The sequence below is a fragment of the Bubalus kerabau genome, chromosome 14 (genome assembly GCF_029407905.1).
Source record: "Bubalus kerabau isolate K-KA32 ecotype Philippines breed swamp buffalo chromosome 14, PCC_UOA_SB_1v2, whole genome shotgun sequence".
Classification (NCBI taxonomy): Eukaryota; Metazoa; Chordata; class Mammalia; order Artiodactyla; family Bovidae; genus Bubalus; species Bubalus kerabau.
This window is the reverse complement of record NC_073637.1, coordinates 48,545,989-48,565,588: the sequence shown is the minus strand read 5'-3', so window position 1 is coordinate 48,565,588 and position 19,600 is coordinate 48,545,989. Positions and strand designations below refer to the sequence as shown.

General features: G+C 44.4%; 1 protein-coding gene and 1 long non-coding RNA gene across 2 annotated transcripts in view; both read right to left on the bottom strand.

Annotated features, from left to right (window-relative positions):
• Positions 1-9,646, bottom strand: part of LOC129626860 (uncharacterized) — a 41,380-nt gene extending 31,734 nt beyond the window's left edge. The window contains exon 1 of the long non-coding RNA XR_008702264.1: positions 9,519-9,646. This is a non-coding gene — a long non-coding RNA (uncharacterized LOC129626860). The remainder of the gene's footprint in view (positions 1-9,518) is intronic.
• EXT1 (exostosin glycosyltransferase 1) overlaps positions 1-19,600 on the bottom strand; it is a 316,389-nt gene that overhangs the window by 118,763 nt on the left and 178,026 nt on the right. The window lies entirely within an intron of this gene.

Genomic DNA, 19,600 nt, shown 5'->3' with positions numbered 1-19,600 from the left:
GCTGCACGTGTGTTTGCCTCTCTTTGCCTGGAGGTGTGTTAAAATCTAGAGTGCGGTTTTAGGTCAGAGTAATTCTGATACCAGGCTCCAGGACCCAGAGTATCAGCATGCAGATGCACACACACAGACACACGTAATACTATATCCATCACCCAGGAAACGCAGGTAGGAGCCTCTTTCCTAAGAGATTTATAATTATCAGGATAGAGGCTTGCATCTCAGTTTTTGCAAGGATGATTATGTATTACATTTTATATAATAAAGGTATATATTATAATTTTATAATTTATATATAATTAACTTATATATTTCTATATAATCCATATATTATATAATTGTATATTATAATAAAATTGTATATCTACAATAGGTATATCTATACCTATCTTACTAAAAAGGCATGATAAGGTAGAAAGAAGTTTAAAATGACAGAATCAAAGTTGGAAACAGCACTGCCAATAAAAATTCATATTTCCAACTCTTATTAACAATATTAAGAGAAAGCTATTTCAGATAATAATGGCTAAGAGGGAATACAATAATTCAAGAAAACCTATCAAAATCAATTCCCTTCTCCCCAGTCAGTACCAATATAGTAATATTAGTACTAGTACTGATGGGAAGGAACAAAAAAGAGAAGAGGAAAAGGATTGTCACAAGCTACCACCCTGTAAAGACATCTTTTCGTAAGTAGCTTCCTCCTGCGACCGTCATTTCTTATCTTCATCCTAATACTCATAGGAAGATCTAAAAACCTGCTTATGCTTCTTGGATATTTTCAATGTCAAGACACTTTCATAAAATTCTCACTCCCAATTCTGGAGGTGGATGGTGTAATACTGATTTAACAGAACTAATGGAATAGCCTCAGAGACTCAGAACTCTCCTTGGACCTGGTATGATGAGCATATTTGCACATTCTCATAATAATACCCATATCGCTTCTGTGTGTCCAGTTGAGCGGTGGGTGTCTTATAGGGAGAAAAGAGAGAACAGGAGATGAGGGTGTGCCTGGACAAGCAATCATACATTCCATCCCAGAGGTATTCTCTTGGGGGGCACTGTAGGCACCTCATCCTCTCCTTTCCCTTCCCTCACTCACTGACTTGGCAGGCACATGCTCTGAGCTCTTGCAGACATGCACAGATGACCATGGTGCAGTCAGCACACTGGGAGGGCCTGGCAGCAAGGATCCTGCCCTGGAGGGGGGAGGTCCCGAGCCCTTTCCAGGATGGTACTTGAGCCACAATGAGCACTACTAACTGCTACCTTGCAGTTCAAGTTTCCAGCACGCTTGTATACACTGCAAGCCCCTTTACTTTACATTAGCTACTCTTTCCAAATGTCTGAGGAAGTACGGGCAGCATCATTATCTTCGGGATTACTGGCAGGAGGAGGAAATAGGCCTATGGTGGTTAAGATGACTTATCCACAGCTGTGCTGGGGTTCCAGGAGTGGCTGGTTCAGAAAAGAGCCCGCTGTGCCCCTCCCCAAGACTCAGTGAGACCCCACCACTATCGTGGCTTTATAGGCCCCCACCACCCCTAAAACCCAGTCGATATAAAATTCAGAACAAAGGTATATCTTCAAATTTGGAGAACTCAGGGTCACAGTAATGATAAAGGTCATCTTTTAACATGTTATATCAAAAAGGCAATTTCTATTTTCCTTTCTCTGTTCCAAAAATGCACTTACAGCTTATGAAGTAACATCCTGATCGAGGTACATTTCCTGATGGTAATGACCACTAAAGCCTTCAGACAAAGCCCAGGAACCAGCAACTCCTCTGGCCAGTGTCATTAATGACACAGGAGGAGCTACTCAAAAAGCCTTGCTCTTTCATAGTAAATAAATACTAAGCGGTGTCCCTCTTATCTGAGGATTTTGGTGCATCTTACAGACACTGCTCATTAAGTCTCACCAGGCAGCTCTGAGACACATAAAGACGTCCCATTCACGAAGGGAGGAAACAGCCACCCACTAATATACCTGACAGGGTAACACTGGAGGATGTCATTATGAACATTACCTAGAAATCTCTCATCTAGATGCCTTCTTCTAAGCATCACTCCCTCACTGGCAAAATGAGAAATAATAATGCCCATTTGGCCAACTTTGTGGGGTTGGAATGAAGATCAAATGAAAGGACAGATGGAAAGGTGGTAAGTGAACTCTGATGTTTGGACAAATAAAAGTGTGATTTGTATTACCTAAACCAAGCCTAGATTTGAGGCAGAAAACGCCATCTCCAAACAGTATGCCCTAGACAGGAAGTCTTTTCTCCAAATAGCTTGGGCATTATTTATATCAACGCAAATTCTAAGTCTGTGATCACATTCCTATAGGATACAGCAGAAGATGAAGAGAAAGCGAAATCAGAGTCAAAGCACACAGACACAACAATTAGCCTTGATTGGAATGTTTGCATATACTCAACATTCCAGAAAGTTTGTTCATCTGCCTGGAAAACATTCACAATTGAAGAAACAGAACTATACGCTCAAACTTCATAAAGGATTATCTCTCTTTATGTAGATTTTTTTTTTAACCCCAGTTACAAAAAGGCAGCTTCAAAAGTTTCACTTAAATGCCTGTAAGAACTGCAGACATTCAATTGTCAATTGGATTTGCTGCTGGGGGCGATAATCCATTTGGTTCAAAGGCAACAACTCCTGCAAAGGAGATATGTCTTCCAGAAATTCACAGGCAACTCGAACCACACAGACCTTAACACTTCCATGCCCAGCACCCCACCCTACTTCCTAAAGAAGGAGATGCCTCCATCCATGTGAAGAGGTCAACTGATTTCCAACATCAATTAGCATCAATTAAAAGAACAGAGGGGCACTCTGCACTATGTTATTAGAGTTGATTGGTAACTAAGTTTTAGCAGCATTTAGAACCTTTTGCTCGGAGAAGACAATGGCAGCCCACTCCAGTACTCTTGCCTGGAAAATCCCGTGGACGGAGGAGCCTGGTAGGCTGCAGTTCATGGGGTTGCAAAGGGTCGGACACGACTGAGCGACTTCACTTTCACTTTTCACTTTCATGCATTGGAGAAGGAAATGGCAACCCACTCCAGTGTTCTTGCCTGGAGAATCCCAGGGACGGGGAAGCCTGGTGGGCTGCCGTCTACGGGGTCGCACAGAGTCGGACACGACTGAAGTGACTTAGCAGCAGCAGCAGCAGCAGCAGCAGAACCTTTGCTAAGTAACTTTGCCGAGCATGAAAGTTACGGTGGACATCTACCTCTTTGGCTGCCCAATAAATGATCCCCTTTTCTATATAGAGGAATTCCCCACTGTGAGAATCCATGGGGGGCGGAGAGGGGGTGGACAAGATTTCTTTTCATTATGGAAGCAGGGAGGAGCCCAGCTTCTCTCGCCCCTTACCTCCCTTGCCCGGGATGGGTTAGAAGTAGAACCTAAGGTGGCCAACCTGAGGCTCTCAGAATCCAGTGGAGGCACTGCCTAGCACCCAGTGTGTCTGGGCTGCTTCTGAGAAGGTCACAGTCAAGGTTCCAACCAGTATTCCCAGTCAAGTTCTCACTTGTTCAATGCTGTGAACAGTCCAAGATCCCTCAGTAATTTCTTTCTCTGGTGAACTCAGTCAAAGTCAGTTTCTATGATTTTCTGCGAAGAATATTCACTAGACTTACCAGTGGATAAAGAGGTATCATTTGCTAAGGCTAATGTTTGATGGGAATTTGGATGATCAATATCAGTAAGTCCCCTATACATGAACAAGTTCTGTTCTGATAGTTCATTTATAAGTCTGATTTGTTCATAAGTTCAACAAAGTTAACCTAGCACCCAAATAATACAGTCAACTATATAGTACTGTGGGCTTCTCTGGTGGCTCAGATTGTAAAGAATCCGCCTGCAATGCGGGAGACCCGGGTTCGATCCCTGGGCTGGGAAGATCCCCAGGAGAAGGAAATGGTCACCCACTCCAGTAGAATTGCCTGGAGAATTTCATGGACAGAAGAGTCTGTCAGGCTACAGTTCATGGGGTCGCAAAGATTTGGACACAGCTGAGAGACTTTGACTCACTCATCTAGTACTGTACTATGATAGGTTTATAATACTTCTCACACAAATAATACATAAAAAACAAACACAAAAAATAAAAAATTTTTAATCTTTCAGTACTGTACTTTGAAAAGTAGTACAAAGTACTACTGTAGTACTTTGCAGTATTACTGTAGTAATACTACAGTAATAATACTACAGTAATACTGTAGTACTGTACTCGATACAATATCGTAAAGTACGCAAAAGCACAAGCACTTGTAGGCGTTGCACGCTTGTGACAACGCATGCCAGACACAAGGACTTCTGTGACTGGACGTGCGAATGCATGTTCTCATCTTTGAAAGCTCACAACCTGAGCGTTCATAGGTAGGAGACTTACTGTCGTTAGCTGACTCAGAGAAGCAACAGGGAGTGTAAGGATGACTCCCTTTTCTGCCTCCCCGCCCCAGGTATGATCTGGAATAAAATTCAATGCACATGGCAGTTGGGGCATGAATCACCCCATTAGAATGATGCTGATGCAGCATCTTGGGGGCTCAGAGACAATGAGCTTCGCAGTCAGTCAGTGGTGGGAACCATGTAAGAGGAAAGAGGCATTTGCTATCGCTGATGTCCTGGAAAGGACTCCCAGCGTGGGAGTCACAACAGCGAGATTCTGGCCCCAGCACTGCCTAACTGGTACTCAAAGGAGGCTCTGGGACCAGGGGAACTGACATCCTATGGGAGCAAAGTGTTAGAAATGCAGAATTTTAGACTCTGCCTTCATTTAGAATCTACGGAGATTTAGTAGATTTAGAATCATTTAGAATCACAACCTGCATTTTAAGAAAATAATGAGATGATTCATACAGACTGATTTGGCCAAAATTCTTTCCTCTATTTCTACTGTATTAGTGACATAATTAGTGCCCTCTCTGTACATGGCACTGGGCTAGAGCTACTGCAGAAAACTAGCTGATCCCATCTATAGCTCACATGGGATTAAGAGATTGACTTTACATGTCATCAGCTACCTCGTATCCAGGAGCAGTGAAGGGCGGGTATTTTTGGCTGCTATAAAAACCAAGGGGGAGCAATGCTCAATGAGTAGAATCCCTTTAGGTTGTATTGTTAACAGAGGCTAAAAGGAAATGATCTGTTTACACCTTTATGCAACATCTTTATAAATCTGAGCACAAAGACAATCAGCAGCTGCCAGTAATTACGGTGCCATGTGGGTACCACCGACCTCACATTGGCCTCCATGGTTACATCATGTGCTTCAGAGAAAAAATACTGATCATTACAGGGCAAACAGGAAATCAGAGCAAACAGGAAAACAGCAAAAAGGAAATCAGAGAAACACACAGCTTTCTACATAACAGATGTAGAGGGAAGAGGAGCAGAGGGAGAAGGGAAAGTCTGGTCCGCTATGGTTCAGGAGGACACGAAACCTGACCCAAGTGTGATAAAGATTAGGCAAAATTAACACCCCTTTATTCTGCATGTTAGAGTCTGTTGGTTCAAAGGGGATTTTAATATCAGAGACAAGCATTATCAATAAAGCATGTAAGTAAATGGCTCTTGAAATGTATCAAATTTTTGATATGTAATGGGCTCATTAAATGATGCTTAAATCTCAGCAACCTGTTTCCCTAATAAACTCACAAGTAGGTATTCTGTTAGTTTCTGACTCTTAAATGATTTTCATTATAAATACAGACATATTCTTATGGAGGAAAATATCCCAGAAGATAGACTAGAAATGTTTTAGGTAATAAGGGACTGCTACTGCTAAGTCACTTCAGTCGTGTCCGACTCTGTGCGACCCCATAGACGGCAGCCCACCAGGCTTCCCCGTCCCTGGGATTCTCCAGGCAAGAACACTGGAGTAGGTTGCCATTTCCTTCTCCAATGCATGAAAGTGAAAAGTGAAAGTGAAGTCGCTTAGTCGTGTCCAACTCTAGTGACCCCATGGACTGCAGCCTACCAGGCTCCTCCGTCCATGGGATTTTCTAGGCAAAAGTACTGGAGTGGGGTGCCATTGCCTTCTCCGAAGAAGGGACTATGCTATGTATATTTATGGCTGAGTTCCTTCTCCGTTCACCCGAAACTATCACAACATTGTCTGTTAACCGGCTAACATTGTCTAAGTTGCTTCAGTTGTGTCCGACTCTCTGCAACACTATGCAACAACTATCTGCAACACTATCCCCCCAGGCTCCTCTGTCCTTGGGATTCTCCAGGCAAGAATACTGCAGTGGGTTGCCATGCCCTCCTCCAGGAGATCTTCCTGACCCAGGGATCTTCCTGACCCGAGGTTCTTATGTCTCCTGCATTCACAGGTGGGTTCTTAACCACTAGCGCCACCTGGGAATCAGCTACACCTCAATACAAAATAAAAAGTTTTTAAAAAGAAGTGACTATGTTAATACCCGCCCAGTGCCACTGCGGATATCTTTAGATTAGAAACGAGAATGCTTTTTAAATGTTCTATGATGTCACTCCCCCACCCCAGCTATAGTCTATGGCTTTCTTCACATGACAGGAGGCAGCTTTAAGAGGTACAAGGACAGGAACTACATCTGCCTTTTCGTCAGTTCTTTCCACAGCATTTAATATAACACTGGCACGTAAGTGTTGAGAAAGAATGAATGGATCAGTGAACAAAACAAAACATAACCCACAACTTATGATTGAAGGGGGAGACCTGGTACAGTATTTCAAAGCTGCGGCAGAACTATGCAGAGAAAAGGAATTTTTTTCTCCAAAAGACAAATGGTTTCATCATCACTTCATAGCCTTTTCCAGTTACAGAAGGCACATGGTTCCAGGTGTATGAGAATATATCTGAGGTAATCTGGGCCGAAAGCCCTAGTTTCCTGCAATACTCAGGTCCCGTGTTGTTTCTATGAGCTTTTTCATTTGAAAGTTAAGGAAACTGGGACCCAGAAGGTTAAGCAGTCTGACTCAGGTCTAGTTCAAGTTAGAAGAGCCTGGACTGGATCCCAGGCTGGCCTCTCCGCGTTCATGCTTCTTTCCCCTCCAGCATGTTGACGCCCTCACTCTAAGGGACAATGGTGAGCATCTTCATAGGAACATAGTCAGTTAACTCAGTATATTCCCAATGCACCTGTCAGGGCAAACTGTGATCTCGTTCTTTAGATCATTTGGGTGGTAGAACTTCTCTTTGTCTATTTAAAGTATTTCAGTATATGGGCCCCCAAGGGCTTCCCAGGTGGCACTGCTGGTCAAGAACCTGTCTGTCAATGCAGGAGACATAAGAGATGCAGGTTCGATCCCTAGGTCGGGAAAATTCCCTGGAGGAGGGCACAGCAACCCACTCCAGTGTTCTTGCCTGGAAAATCCCATGGACAGAGGAGCCTGGCAAGCTACAGTCCATAGAATCACGAAGAGTCACACACGACTAAAGTGACTTAGCATGTACACATGCATGCACATTGGCCCCTAAATGGATCTAAAGTGACCACTGCTTTACAGTTTGTGATCCTAAGGAAGAGCAGCCAGGTGAGTTCTTCTGAAGAGGACCAGATAAAATCCCAGACAGGGTCTCTACTTCAATGTCCACTGAACTGACTGCTCTGCTTCCCCTACTTTCTTGCATATAGCATTTCATCACTCCAGCTGCATCATTAATGCAGAGCGTCCTGGCTCCATACAGGCAAAGAGTGATGGTGCGTGAGAATGGAATCCATAGAAGGTCATTAACTGCCCAAATTACTGGGTAAATTCAAGTACCTAAATACTTTAGCTCATAAATACAACTGGCTTCTAAAAACCTGGGGCAGGGAGGGGAGAGAAAGAGGGCAGTCACTGAAGCCAAAGTGACCATACAGGTGACTAAAGAGAATAAGGTAAGGCAAGAGGGTGGATGGTTCAATGCCAAGGATTCAGACAATCCATCTCCAATGAAAACACTTACAGAGAAGGCTCTGCTTATAAACATCTTTCTTTACCTTCTTTTTGGATGGATTTTTAAATTTTCCTAAAGAGTCCAGGTTATTGAAAATAACTGCACTGCTCATGTCTCTTGGTTAAAGACATGTCAAAAATTCTAGAAGAACACTAACAACTAAAGCCCCAAATAGCATAATGTCCTTCATCAATCTCATCTCAGAGGCTTTACCGACCCGCAGAAGTCCAGCTGCTTACACATGCAATTTATTACTCCTTCAGTGAGCCCTCTTTTGGCTTCTCAGCCATGTGGGATATGTCATAACAATATAGTAACAACCATTCCTGGGCTTCCCAGGTGGCCCTAGTGGTAAAGAGCCTGCCTTCCAATGTAGGAGAGAAAAGAAACACAAGTTCGATTCCTAAGTCAGGAAGATCCCCTGGAGGAGGGCACAGCACCCCACTCCAGTATTCTTACCTGGAGAATCACATGGACAGAAGAGCCTGGCGGGCTAAAGTCCACAGGGTCACAGAGAGTCAGACGCAACTGAAGCAACTTAGCACAACAACCATCCCCTCCATAAGAACACATATATAATATCACCCGGAAGAAATGCAGGGCTATCGACACCACAGTCTATATGTTTCACCTCCTGGTTTTCTTAGTCCTCCCCTCATCTGGTTATCATCTTCCAGGAAGTCCCAACCAGCAACAAAAACACTGAACTGTGTTGCATCGAAAAGATTTCAAATGAAACCAAAACAAATTCATCTCACTGCTTTATGGCTCCTTCCTTTTCACTGCCCAGTGTCTGTTCTCCTTCCAAGCAGCTCAGGGAACAGCCCATCTTAATTGCCACACACATCATATTAAGTATTACTCTGCCTTCTTCAAACTGAGTTTTGGGTTTGTTTGCATGTTTTTGATGTTGTTTTGTCCATTCCATGCAACTTGCAGGATCTTAGTTCCCCGGGGCAGGAACCTAGTTCCCCAGAGCTAAAAGCCTGGAAGCCTAAGCATTGGGACTACCAGGGAACTCCCTGAATTGGATTTTTAAAATCCATTCCCTGGAAAAAGCGGTCTCTGGAAAAAAAAAATATTTCACGATTTCTTCTTACAAGTAAATATGGCATTCACTGTATTTAACAAACATACACCAGGTATCTGGTTGAGGGATGGGGGGCAGGGAGGGATAAAAAGTCAAGTAAGCTATAATCCCTGTCCAAGAGAGTTCATACTCTCACAAAGGAAGATGGGCAGAGGCAGCAGTGCCTTTTAAAATAAAAATGATAGGGACTTCCTGGCAGTCCGGCGGTTAAGAATAAGCCTTACAATGCACAGGACGTGGGCTGGACCCCAGATCAGGGAACTAAGGTCCCACGTGCTGTGGGGCCACAAAGCCTGTGTGCCGCAACTACTGAGCCTATGCGCTCTGGAGCCTGCATACCGCAGCAGAAGATCCACATGCTGCAGCTAAGGCCCAGCACAGTGAAAACTAAAATAAAATGATTATAATCACTACATGATAATAACATTATAGTAGCAAGAAGAATGGAGAAGGAAATGGCCACCCACTCCAGTATTCTTACCTGGAGAATCCAAGGGACAGAGGAGCCTGGTGGGCTGCCATCTATGGGGTCGCACAGACTTGGACACGATTGAAGTGACTTAGCAGCAGCAACAGTAGCAGCAAGAAGAATTTATACAAGGTGAAACTGTGGAGTATACACTTAATCAGCTTACAAAATACTTCTGTCTTTACATCAGATTTGGTCGAAGGGAAAGCTGACTTCAGGAGTGGGTGGCCCAGGCAATGACAAAGAAATCCAGCTCTCTCAGAAGCATCCTAGGCTTGGTTTAATGCTCTACTTAACAATTTCTTAATCAGGAGCCTGCATTTTCATTTGGTGCTAGACCCTTTAACATATAGTCAAAGCTATGGTTTTTCCAGTAGTCATGTATGGATGTGAGAGTTGGACCATAAAGAAGGCCGAGTGCCGAAGAATTGATGCTTTCAATATGTGTTGCCAGAGAAAATTCTTGACTTGGACTTCCTTGCAATCCCTTGGACTGCAAGGAGATCAAACCAGTCCATTCTAAAGGAAATCAGTCCTGAATATTCATTGGAAGGACTGATGCTGAAGCTGAAGCTCCAATACTTTGGCCACCTGATGCCAAGAGTCGACTCACTGCAAAAGACCCTGATGATGGGAAAGATCGAGGGCAGGAAAAGAAGAGGGTGACAGAAGATGAGATGGTTGGATGGCATTATTGACTCAGTGGACATGAGTCTAATAAGCAAACTCTGGGAGGTAGTGAAGGACAGGGAAGCCTGATGTGCTGCAGTCCACGGAATCACAGAGAGTCAGACACAACTGAGTGACCACACAACAACAAAGACCATTAAAATTATGTGGTTGGGGCTGCTTTCAGGCTAAGACCTGCAAACATCCATCTCTGGCTTACAAACAGCTCCCTTTCACACAAGCTGCTATGGTCAAATGAGAAAACCGAGGGGCAGAAGAGGACATGATATTTGTTCACTGGAGCCTCCAGTTGAGAAGGCAACTTCCTCCTCACAGAAGAGGATTGAAATGATGTTGCTGATGACCTGAACTCATATATCTCTGCCCTTATCATCAATATCTTAGACCTTTGGAGTCAAAAGAGAACCTCGAGAACAGAGGCTTCATTTTGGGGTAAACAGCTGGACATTGGGGTGACTCGTCAAAGAATGAACAGTTAGTTCTGGCAAGACAGGATAAAAACCAAGGCTGTTGTTCTCTCAGCTACATCAAGTTCCATTTGATGAGAACTGTTGAAATGCTCTGTTCACTGCTCGTATGTAATTAATACCTGATTGAACACTCAAGTATGTATGTATGCATGTGTAAATGAAGGAACAAACCAAAAAGGCAAAAAAATAAATTATTTCTCAGGAGGCACAGAATCTAAACATTTCGATGTTTCCTTTACTTAAACTTTCTTAAAAATCTCCAGTTTTCTTTTTAAGTCCTTCAAGGAAGGAATACCTCTTTGGAAAAACACCAAACAGGGACCGTAAAATAATGATGATGATGATAAGAGCAATAACATTGATTTAGAACATGACAATAGAGGAAGGCAGAGAGATCTCAATGGCAGCCGACTCAGATCTTACATCCAACAGAATTCAGTAATAAGTCTCTTTGCCTGGTAACTCTCAAATACATGAAACCTCAGGCCAGGGCCTGAATGTCTGTCAGATGTGACGAGAGATGCGTGTGTTCAAGCCCACAGGGTCTCTTGACACATGGGTCGATATTTCAAAAACAAAAAGATTAGACCAATGCATTACAGAGAAGGAATTTTTTTAACATTTTCTTTTAAAAGAGAAAAGTAAAAGAGAGACCATTTCTGTATGGAGCAAGTGCTTGTGACATTGACTAAAATGAGCATGCAAAGACCAAGGACTTTGAGTTATGTTCCCATTAAAACAACCTCAACAGCCCAAGGCCAAATCGAACACTGAACTAGTGAGCCCTGGGTTGATTAAAGAAACTTCCTTTGTGGTGGGTCACTTGAGCCAAGTCTCAATCCGTCCTGTTCCTTGGCTTTAGCAGTCAGGGTCCTCGTGGACACTTATACCTTGTAAGTCACTGGAAGGAGGAAAGTAGCTCATGATATGCCATGCATGAAAGAGTGCTGGGTATAAAGTAAGTGCTCAGTACATGTTGTCTATTTATGGGTTAAGTCTGACCAAGTAGTGTTCTGTGTTGTAATGTCTGCAATGCTGAACTCGAGAGAGAGCTCCCTCAAAGAAGGCAGAAAAATATACACACTGTGGAGATACCAGACACAAGCTCAAAAAAGACTGTCTACAGGCAGGTGACTTAAACCTAAGCAGCACCCCTGTCTCTGAGCACCTCCCCCAATCACTCCATGCACAAAACAGGAATATGCGCACCTACTGCATGCTATGCAACATGGAAGGTGCCAGGGAACACAGCAATAAACCATATGCACTGGCCTCCCACTGCTGTGCTCACAGACCAGCCTGGAAAGCGGTGAGCAGGCATGGAGTGGGAGCTGAGTAACTGCCGAACGAACAGACTGATGGAAAACAATGACCGAAAAGAAAAGAAAAACCAAAGAACTATAAGTAGGCTCAATGGATTTTTCTGGTGAGATTCATGTCAGATTCCCCAGAACTGTTCCTGTCAGGGTCAGAGGGGCAAGGTTGAGGGAAGTGAACAAAGATGAAGATCTGCCCAGCAGTTAACTGCAAAGCCCAGGCAGCCTGATGCTTCTTTTAAGATGGGTCTCTATCCATAGCCATGTGTTTGATAGAAGCATGGAAAGCTGGCCAAATGGGTGATCTTATCCTGAATCCAGAAGTGCGAGACTGCCTGTCACTCACTGTCACCCGCACGAGTGGGCCAGCCAACATTTTTCTTGAGATGCTCACAGACACCCAGAGGATGAGATGAAGCACCAAATGAAATGTGGGGAGTGGGAGGGAACCATGAGTGACAACCATCATCTCTCCCCAGGCTATGAAGACAGATCTGGGCAACCGAATGCAAATGAATTATTTTAGCCAAATGTTCAAAAGAGTAGAACATTTATCCATACAATCAAGGTGTCAAAGACCACATAGACGTCTTCATTTGGAAAATGGGCAGACTTATCTCTGTATATCCACATCTGGTCCACCCCTTTTGGCCCACCCCTTCCAAAAGTCATTTCCAAAAATGGATTAGGACTGGAGGATATGGGAGAAGAGAAGAGAAGATGGTGGCAAAAATGTCTGTCGAGTTTAAATATATATGTCTATATTTATATAAGCAAAAGAAGAGGTATCAGAGTGTTCTCCAACAGTCAAACAGACTGATTGATTTCCTGGACACACAGCAGTGGAGACACGATTAGGAACTGGGTATATTGAGATGCTGAGGAACTGATAAATCTTTAAAGCTACACTGAAATATAAGGTGTGTATTTGTGAGAGAGAGAGAGAGAGAGAGAGAGAGAGAGTGTGTGTGTGTTTGTGTATCGCACGAGAATGTATAAGGGAGGGAAGGAGGTTGAGGAGAGATGAGGAGGGTGGGAAGGAGAGAGAAAAAGCAAACACCTAGAAGTGGTAATTAGCTAGATATTAAGATGAATTTTAAGCTTCACAGTGGCGCTAGTGATAAAAATCTGCTTGCCAATGCAGGAGACACAGGAGACATGGGTATGATCCCTGGGTTGGGAAGATCCCCTGGAGGAGGAAATGGCAACCCACTCCAGCATTCTTGCCTGGAAAATGCCATGGACAGACAAGCCTGGTGGTCCATGGGGCTGCAAAGAGTTGGACACAACTGAGCACACACACACAAGATGAATCTTACCAAGTTCACTGGTCATCCAGAAGCCAAAAATAAAAGGTAGGGAGAGGCTGAAGACATCTATTTTCAAAAGTACCCTTCCAAAGGGGCCTGACTCAGGAAATACCAGTGAAGAACAGCTACATGCTGCAAAGTCTCATTCCTTTGTCACTCCTCTTCCTTTATCGGGGCATCATAGCGATAATCGTATTCATCCCTCAAGGTTTCTTTGGGGGCTCAGGTCAGAATCCCAAAGCTCTGCATCATCCTATCTGGGTCTTAGTATTCTGACCACTTGAAAGGCTCCATAGCTCGTTTGTAAACTGGAGCAGTGACTCTCAAACTTAGGTAATATGGACCACATGTGAAGAAGGAAATACCCATGTGGAAAAGCATTAAGTAAATGTATTCCCTCAAATTATTTTTATTGAAATGTTACTCCTTATGTACAAATAGAAAATTTTAAAAACCAAAGAAATGACAATGACTTTGATTTGAGATCATGTTTTGCTAAAAGCCATTGGTCCAAGTTGAGTTCTACAGTAGAAAAACAGTTGGGTTTTTCTCTGGTTGGGTTCCATATTTAAGATTTTGGGGGTCCTTTAACTTCCTTTTACATAAGAAGGTTGAACAAAAAGTTATTAGGAACTTCAAAGTTTTCTTTGCAAGCTCAAGATAATCAGACTTCAGCTTCCCCAAATGTAGACCAGGAAGCAATCCCTTCATGCTGATTTTACTGAGTAGTCACTTGGGTAAATCTGAAGAGGTGCTTTGTTCAAATGAAGATAAGGCTAGTTCTGAGGCACTGAAAGCTGCATCAAATGGTAGCTAATCCAATTACTGAGTCTGGGAGCAGAGGGAAATAAAGTTAGAGCAGACTCCAGCTAAGAATACTTCCAAGAAATGTGGCAAGCTGACATATAAAAATGGGAATCCAACTCATGACATACACATGGTACTGACTGCCTGGACTCAAGGGCACAAAACAAACATCAACAGTTATGAAATCCACTGCTTTGCTCGGTCCTAGGAGCATCATGAGGACCCAGAAAATGCTTTTATGACTGTTCTTGGAAACAAGAAATGAAGGAGTTTGGGTTCACATCTGTGGACATCCAAAATCCAGTATGTGAGACCCAGAGCTGGCAGCAAGTGTGCAGTAGTACAGACAGACTGAGGAAGTTGTTCAAGGACACTCAGTAGGCATATAAAGCTAATACTCTGGGGTTCCCCTGGTGGTCCAGCGATTAGGCGTCCACCTTCCAACACAGGGGATATTCAATCCCTGGTCGGGGAACCAAGATCCCACATGCCATGAGGCAACTAAGCCGGCACACTGCCATGAAGAGCCCACACGCCACGGTTAAGACTGAACGCAGCTCCAAATAAATAAATCTAAAACAAAAACCTAATACTCCTAACACTCTTCCCCCTTCCTCCCTCACTCAAATCCAGCTGCACTGGGCTTCCCGCTGCTCCCTGACTATCTTGTCTGCCTCAGGGTCTTTGCACTGACTGTCCTCCCTTCGTGGTATATTCTTCCTCTATTTCACAAGACTGGCACCTTTCTCTACTCCTATTCTGCCTAAAAGCCCTGCTCAGAGAGGCCTCCTGGTCTCAGTAGATCCAGTCTCTTTCAAGCACATCATAAACCTATTTTAATTCTCTGCATAGCCTTCATGACACATGTATATTTTAATCTAGGACTTCCCAGGTGGCACTACTTTGGCTAGTTTGTTTATTCTCTGTCTACAGAATATAAGCCCCCTGAGAGCTGGGCCTTTCTTGGTCTTATTTATAGTTTTATCCCATATTCCTGAATCCCCCAGTGGCTTAGTGGTAAAGAATCTGCCAGCAATGCAAGAGACATGGGTTTGCTCCCTGGGTCAGGAAGATCTCCTGCAGGAGGAAATGGCAACCCACTCCACCTTGCCTAGAAAATTCCATGGACAGAGGAGCCTGGCAGACTACAGTCCATGGGGTCTCAAAAAGTCAGACACAACTTAGGGACTAAACAGCAAATGACAACACCCATATGCCTGAGCCCATTTTACATGATCAATCAATAGTTTGTTAAATGAACAAATGAATGAAGAACTGCATGGCACAGGGCATAGAAAGGTGATGCAACTACCCCTTCTATTCAACTCTGCCCATGAGCCCCCTTTTGAACCTGTTACATCACACTTTTCTTATTTCATTTCCAAATTATCAAGTCCAGACTCCGGCTCACAGGCTGGGTGGGGAGGGCCTGGCTCCACCTGGGGCTGCCTGCTTCCCAGGGCCATGAACCCTCCCCTCCCGGCTCCAGCTCTGAGAACCTCTGCCACCATCCTGCCAGCACTTCCGCTCTTGACTCCGACTCTGAACAAAGGTTAGCTTTCCCACCCAGAACAGCCTGTGCCTTCTCTGATGTGCATTGCTTCAGTACAGTGTTTTGCAACCCCTTGAGTCTGAGACACACCCGCACCCTTTCAGAGCCCCCCACCCCACCGCACCCCAGCCCCTGACACAGGAAGACCGGGATCCTGAGGAGCTTGTTTTGTTCTCCTCCATCTGTCCCCCCATAGTGAGTAATGTCTTTAAAAGAAAAAAAAAAACAACTCTTTTACTTGCCTTCAGGAAGAAGGGGTCCAGGGAGGCAGACAGGCAGGGTGGAAACAGAGCTGGCTTTATAAGAATAGAGGGAGGCAGGCAAACTCTGAGCCTCTAATAAGGAGAGATGGAAGGGCCTGGGGAGCTGCCCACGAGCGGGGAGAGGTCCCCAGGGCTTCGGCGGAGACCAGGAAGCCATTGCCCATTAAGCTTCAGTGTGGAAGCTCTGGAGGCAGTAGCCACTGGGGAAATTTCCTCCAAGGAATGTCACACTCCACTTCCCTTCCTTCTCATCTTGATGATCCTCTTTGCTTTCGTCTGTCTCTTCAAAGGGCTCATGCCTTTCAGTTTGTGGCTATAGAATGAAAGCCGATGGGCAGTGAATTCCCAGGGAGTCAGCCAGATGGGTGCTTTGAAACCCCAGAGCTCCAAAGAGGAAAGGCAGCTTGGTGGAGGGAAATAAACTAGGAATTTGGGATTAACGTACACACACTATTACATAAAAAATAGATAAACAACAAGGGCCTCCTGCATAGCACAGGGAACCATAGTCTATATAATAACCTATAATGGAAAAGAATCTGAAAAAGAATAGATACATGTGCACAACTGAATCACTTTGCTGTATGCCTGAAACTGACACAGCACTGTAAATCAACTATACTTCAATTAAGAAGAGCGAGATAAAGCAAGCAAGCCCAGAACTCCTCCCTACTCTGGCTTACGCTGCAAGTAAAAGGAAAACAGAATTAAGTACTGTGGGACAGGACATGGGTCTACATGCTTCTTATTTTATTATTAATTTTTAAAGCACAGAAGCTTTTCCTCCACAAAAATGTTAAACCTCAAGATATAAGAACAATTTAGAGCAGAGGTCGGGAGCCACAAAGCCACTCCAGTCCTCTCGCCCTGACTTGATCCCACACGTTCATCTAACCTAGGGATTCTTGAGGATTCAGCAGAACACAGCTTACAGAGCATCCTCAGGGAGAGAGGCTCAGAGCTTTGTTATCAAAACAGATCTGGGCTTGAAAATCTGCTCTGATGCTTACTAAACGCTGGTCGCCTCAATTTCTTCATCTCTAAAATGAAGACCTGTAAACCTCCTAGGACGGTGGTGAGAATTAGATAGATGGTCATGGGCATTAGGGAGCCCACTCCCCTGGAGCGGCTCTTAGGAAACAACACAGCAGTTGCCGGGGTAGAGGGCACATACCATCACTGCCACCATTAAGCCCCTGATTTTCACTCAGTCATCTTTCCATTCGTCAGACCCAAGTTTTTTTCTTGCACAAAATCCTGTTTAGTCACCTATCACGCTTACAACCCTGCGGCACTCAAACTCTGTGTTCTTGAATATCCCAACGCAAATATGTATTTTGGTAACTCATACCCTTATTTTATATGTTTTAATGTTCAGACCTCTGTCACAGTATCTTAACACAGGAAATCACAGGTACAGAGAGAACTCGGGTTGTCAAAACACCTGGTTGTAAATTTTAAGGGCAGGTATTTAATATTTAATGACAACCAACCTCGACAGCTCAATGCTGTGTTCAAAGCTCCCTGTTTCTGGTTGACAGAACGCCAGGCAGAGGGGAATGAATGAACTGCTTTTATCAGCTCTTGCCTAAGACAACACAGGGCTAAGGAAAGAGAGGGCTTGTTCCTTTTTCAGATCAGCCCATCACCCCACAAAGCCTCTGTATTTGGAAAACTGTGCACCCGTATTTGCTCAAGTAAAATGGTGGCCTGATTTGGCAACGTAATTCCCCTGAGATGCATGCAAAGAACACAAAATGGATGCTGGTGGATGGGAGGAGAGGGTTACCTTCAGGACTGGAACTTCCCAGATTACCCTCTGGTTGGAGTCTGCTCTCAGCCAACACCTCCAGTGGAGTGCTGATCCAGAAGCTCTAAATTCCACTGTCAGAACTACTGATGGAAAACGCCTGCCCTGTCCAGACAGGATAGTAACCGTTTGCATGAGTTATCTTAAAACAGGAGGTCCTGGAAAGGAACATGAAACTAACAAGCTACCACCAACCAGAAGAATTTGGGCAAGGTCAAAAGGAGAGGGGAGACTCCAGTCCAAATGTCCTATTAACCTCCCAGAATCCTTCTTGCTGGAATTCATCTTGGCTGAAATATGCACATACCACCAGGAAGGACCCTGAGTCAGAATGATGGGCCAGAGACAATCGGGAAAACTAACCCTGTGACCATAAAACCCGAGACCGCCAGCCACACAGCAGCACAGTTCTCCTGGGTTCCCTTACCCTGCTACTCTCCCCCCAGGCGCCCCTCCATAAAATCTCTTGCTTTGTCAGCACGTGTGTCTCCTTGGAGAATTCCTTGTCGGACGCTAGACAAGCGCCCACTCTCAGGCCCTGGAAGGGGTCCCCCTCCCTGTGACAGATCTACTTGAGATTCCTCACGTCCCAACCAGTCTCATAAACCTCCACTGGTCAAGAAGACACTCCAGTGGAGAAATAAACCTCCATCTGGTCAAAAATGACCAAATCTCGAGAAAACCAAGCTCATCCTCCACAAAGTCAACCCGGAACTCTGACATCACAGTGATTTATAAGACACAGCAATAAGAAACACCACTTTAGAACTGTCTACCATCTCAATTCTTTTCCTGCAAGATAGTAAATTTTCCTTATTGTGTAACCTACTTGGGGTTGGGCAGTCTCTTATACGTGGCCCGAAGCATTCCGATACACTCAGTCAAGCCAGTACCAGCCACACAGATCAGTAAACAGCACCAGGTTATCACTACTATCTTTCTCGATCTCCCCCTTGACTCCCTTCCCCACTGCTACTTCTGCATCCAACATCCCTCCAGAAAACCCTGTTTAGCTAATTCAAAACCCTTTTTTAAAAAATTTATGCTTGTTTGGCAATTTTTCCCAGCAGGGCTGTGTGTATTTAATATGATTAACAGCTTTAGTCATTAAATGGCGCTTTCTTTAAGAGGATTGCACGAGATTACCCTTAGGGTCTCGAGCGGCAGTCACTGCACAGACTCGTCCACAGCCAAGGTAATGGAAGTTCATCATCATGTAACAACTCCACTCAGGACTTAATACGGTCGACGACACAACCCATAAAAATATTCTTCCTAAACTAATCAAATCATTAAAATGTCAGCTTCCACAGCAGACACTCCGCGGCGTGAAGGCCTCTGGCCCAGAGTCAATGCAAATGCAATCTCGCCAAATCGTCCTGATTTATGAAGCCTGCCCGTCTTCACGCTGCCCTCCCCCTGTGGCTCAACTCGGCCCGCCTGAGTGTAGTCATCCCAGTGAGCGAATCAACAGGCTGGAGGCCAGAAGCCGGCACACAGAGCCAGCTGTGGTCAGAGTGACTCCCTCATTAGCTGTTCCTGCGCAAGAAAGGCTGCAAGGTTTCCCCTGAACTCAAGGGGCTTCAGAGCATCCTGCCATCAAATCTGAGGCTGCGATGAAAAATAACTGCGGTGCGCTTTGTGCCAGAGTGAGCACTGAATCGGGAGAGAAAGAAGAGACAGGAACACACACTGGTTTGTGGCCTATAGTTTATTAACAGAGTCTGATTAGGACAACTGCTTCCTGGGGATTCAGTAATCTGCCTTGTATTTTTAAGGCCCTCTATTGGAGAACTGCTTACTTTAGTCAGAGGCAGCCTATTTCAGAGACTGACTCCCTGAAACCACACTGATCAAAATAAACAGCTGGTTTAGT